Below are 4,421 nucleotides of genomic sequence, written 5' to 3'. Positions count from 1 at the left end.
GTTTTTTTTTTTTTTCTTTGCTTTTTTTTTTTTTTTTTTTTTGTACTGGGAATCAAACTCGGGGCCCTTGCGCTTTCAAGGCAGGTGGCAGAACCACTGAGCTAAATCCCTAGAACTCACTATGTAGCCTAGGCTGGTCTCGAACTCACAGTGATCCTCCTGTTTCAGCCTCCGGAGTGCTGGGATTACTGGCATGCGCCACCATGCCCGGCCCTTGCTTTGCTTTTTGAGACAGGTTCTCACTATGTGGTTCAGGCTGTTGTCAAAATTGTGAAGATCCTCCTGCCTCACCCTCCCTGAGTCCTGGTCTTCATTATATTTTTTACTATTTCTGTCAGAAGACAAAATTGCAGTGTTAAAAATCTTAATTGGCTTTTACATGCAATTCTGGAATGGGGTGACACTTTATTCTGTAAAATAGCATGGGCGATCTGAGGAGCCAAGCGCAGGAGGTTGGTTTTATAGACAGAAAAGGGCTGAGGAAAACAGAAACCAAAAAAGGCAGATTGTTTGTTTTCCTATAAAGGTTAAAGTAGACAGCTGGCTAGCTCCAGGTGGTTAAGGCTTTGGCTGTTATCTCTCTCCTGATTGCTGGGTTGGTCAAACAACCTTTGCTTTGGCAATGCAGTTCTTTAGCATGAGTGACTCCATTTTGGTTTGGCCCACTGGGCCCAGTGCAGGAGCTCAGCCCAAACCAATGGCCTCCTGTGCATTTTATTTAAGCATGGGGCTTGGAGGAGTCAGGAGACGTGGTTTTGTTGCTTCTGTTGGGACATGATTTCTTTGGTGCTGGGTTTTGGCTTCTGCCCAAAATGTCTGTCACCCCCTTCATCTTGCCAGTGCCTTGGCAGCACCGGCCATCTCTCTCCTGCCATGGAGGATGTCTGCTCCTGGACCTATAATTTTAGTTTGTTTTTATTTTTATGAGTCCATGTCTGCAGCAAATAATGATTATGTTCATCATGAGGAGCTGGTGCATGTACATAACACATCTTAATCCTTTTTACGTCCCCTTCCTTTCCTACTGACTGCAAAAGATCTACCTTCCTGTTTCCTATTATCTTTTATTTTGCTCTTTTATTTATTTATACTTTGTGTTTCTCATATAAGAGAAGCCATATGACATTTAAACCCCTATGTCGGATTTATTTTACTTAGCATCATGGTCCCAGAGTGCTGGCTTACAGGCATGTGGCCGTCATGCCCAATTGCAGCCCATTTTTAATGTCATTGGTTAAACCCAGCCTCCTGCTCCTATGACATTTTAATGGCTTTAGGGGGTTTCTGGACTGTCACACTCTGGTCTCCCTTGCAGCCAATCGAGTCTTGCTGATGATGCCACTGACCAGGGCTAGAAGGGGCTGCAGGCTCTACTTGTGTCCCAGACAGGAAGTCATCGCCCACCACGTCGTTCTACTTCCTCCTCTGGCTCTATCCGACCAATCTCCCCTTGACACTTTTGGATCAGTGTATAACCCCACTTAGAAGACTCATAAAGGCAGGACGGGCTGGACTGGATCAGAGCCAGTACCGAGAGTGATCAGTCCAACCAACTGTGGCCTAAGGACAAGGAGCCAGGCCACAGCCAAAGAAGAAGGCGGACCAAAGAGGAGACCCCTTCCCACAGATTCTTTCCTTGGGCCTCAGGTCCCTCCGGAAGTACACTGATGTCTTTCAAATGGTCCTTTTCCTACTCAGTTAAGATGTAGATCTAGAATGTCCTCTAAGGCCTCCTGTGTAGAATGGGGCTTTTGGAAGGGGAGTGGATCATGGGGGTGCAGCCCTTATCTGTGGATTAATAAACTGAGGATTACTAGCTGACTAAGCTGTTAGGAGGAGGGGTCTAATTGGAAGAGGTAGGTCCAAGGGTGTGGCCAGTCCTGGGGTGTGACCTGGAAAGATACTGGCGCCTTCTTTCTCTCTCTGCTTCCTGGCTGCCATGGGGTGAGCAGCTCTCTTCCTCCCACCCTTCAACCATGCTCTTTCTGCCTTGGAAGAGCTCGCCATGGACAGGAACCTTTAAAAACTGTGAGAAAAAAAAAATGTGTGAGCCAAAACTATCTTTCCTTTCAATTGTGGGTATTGGCCATTTGTCCCAGTAACAGAAGTAAGACAGTTAAATTGGATGGCTAATGCTTAAGCAAAAAGAAACCTGACCAACAGAAATCATTAAATTCTTCATAGTATGCTATAGAGAAAATAATTATAACAGTAATGCTCAGAACCAAAAGGAAAACAAAATCATAAATTGCATCCTGGGCTATAGGTCATGCTCGTTCATTCCCGACATGGTTTTACCTAACTCTCACAATAGTCCTTCAAGATTGGTATCACTATCATTTTTCAACTGAAGAAATGAAGGCTCAGAGAGCTTAACTTGTTCAGGATCTCACAGCTGAGACTTGGGGCCACATCCAGAACTGCAGAGTTCCTTGGTGCCTGCAGGGTACATCCACCTTCTGTTATGATTCTGAAGACCATGGGTAACTCTTGGTATAAAATAGAGATGATACATTTAATCTAAGTGATTTGTAAGCTATCTGTTCATTGGATCCCCAAGTTAGCCCACAGAGAAATACAGTATGATTTTGTTCTGTCTTGTTTTTGCCGCTGGTGACTGAATTCAAGACCTGAACTACATCCCAGCCCTTTTTTATTTTGAGACAGGCTCTCACTAATTTGCTAAATTGCCCAGGCTGACCTCAAATGTGCAATTCTCCTGCCTCAGTCTCCCAGGTAGGTGGGATTATAGGTGTGTTCCACCATGCCCAGCTTCAAGTGTGGTTTAAAGGACCTTTGCGTATGATATACATATATGATATATATATATATATTTTTTTTTTGTTTGTTTGTTTGTTTGTTTTTAGGTGTCAGATGGCACCAGCAGTCCCTTCTATATCAGCTTTTCTGTCAAATTTTTCTGGGTTGATGCTTGCATGGTGAATGTAGTGTGCTTGAGTATATGATGACTTCTTTATTGTTGGGAGGAAGGATTAATATTGGGATTTGTATTAAACATTAAACTCCCTAGTTAGAATATTATTGTGTAAGGAACCTGTTCCCCTTACATGTCTTTAACAAATGAGCATAGATAACTAGATTTTTTTTCCCTTGGTGCTGGAGATTTAGCTACCACTGAACTCCCACCCGCAGCCCTTTTAATTATGAGACAGGGTCTTGCTAAGTTGTCCGGGCTGGATTTAAACTTGTGATCCTCCTGCTTCAGCCTCCCCGAGTGCTGCGATTATAAATACACACCAACATATCTATCTGTTCAGGGGAGGGGTAGTGGTTGAGACTTGGGAACTTCAGCAGTCACTTGTTTGCCAAATTTTTGCCATTTTTTTCTGCCAGTTATGTAAAAACAGTTTGTCATCTCTGTATTAGGAAATCGGTTTTCATGAAATGATCCCCTGCTACATGTGGCGCAATTCTTTCATTTTCCTGTGATTCTATTTTAAGACGTTCCCTGACTTGATCTTCAGAAGATGTACATCCGGGGCACTTGGTGAATGCCAGCTGGAAACGATCCGAGCCAGCAGCCTGGCTAGGATAGGGGCCCCGCATGGACAACTGCTGCTTGAGTCACCGTGTTCTGGCAGAGGTGATTGGTCCACTTTGGAATCTGATACAAACTCTACACCTTTTCCCAGGCACACACACATACACAGTATTCTACACCATTTCCTAACGTTTTTCCTCCGCTCCCCGCCAAGCACGTTCATGGATGGCCCAACCTTAGTAGATGGCGGATTAGATCTAAAAATTCACCAGGGAGACGCGGCCTGTAGGAGCGGCCGCAGCCCAAGTTCCGATTTTAACCCACAGGTGGCGCTGTCTGGGTCGTCTGGGAGCGCCGTTGGGGCAGCCTGGATTGGGCCAATGCCTGGGGGGCTTCTTGTCCGGCCTGCAGCTATCAGGCCGGGCTCGGTGGGTACAAAAAGGCAGAGGACTGGCCTGGAAACATTAATGTTCCCCGGAGTTGACATGAAGTCGTCTCCCGACCCCGCACCTGCATAAGGAGCTCATTCCAGGAAGGAATGACGTCACCTGCCCTGTAGGGAAAGCCGAGGCCTGCGGGAGCATGGGCACCTTACCGAAGGTCCCCAGCCTTCTGCGCCCCGAGCCTGGAAGGCTTCGTCCTCCTCCTGGGGCACGGGGTTTGGGTGGGGCCTCGATGGGAAAGATGGGGTGAGCCAGGTACTGGGCAGCTTTCTGCAGTGCTGGGGTTCTTGTCGGGACTCCTCCGATAACTAAAGGGCGGTGGACGGCTCCGGGCTGGCGCTGGCCGATGTCCCTTTGGGCGCGGACTCCTCCGAGCTCCCTCGGAGTAGCTCAGCCGCCGGGCGATACATCCTTGCCCGACTTGGCGGCTGGCCCTGGAGAAGACAGGCGCCTTGAGGCCCCGCCCAGCACCGAGG

The 4,421-nt window shown here is 47.3% G+C and overlaps 1 protein-coding gene across 3 annotated transcripts in view; it reads left to right on the top strand.

Moving 5' to 3' along the window:
• Dop1b (DOP1 leucine zipper like protein B) overlaps positions 1-4,421 on the top strand; it is a 98,780-nt gene that overhangs the window by 5,449 nt on the left and 88,910 nt on the right. The gene's annotated exons all lie outside the window — the stretch shown is intronic.

This window comes from Fukomys damarensis, unplaced genomic scaffold, assembly GCF_012274545.1.
Source record: "Fukomys damarensis isolate Sample0158 unplaced genomic scaffold, DMR_v1.0_HiC HiC_scaffold_24, whole genome shotgun sequence".
Classification (NCBI taxonomy): Eukaryota; Metazoa; Chordata; class Mammalia; order Rodentia; family Bathyergidae; genus Fukomys; species Fukomys damarensis.
This window is presented reverse-complemented; position numbering and strand designations above follow the sequence as displayed.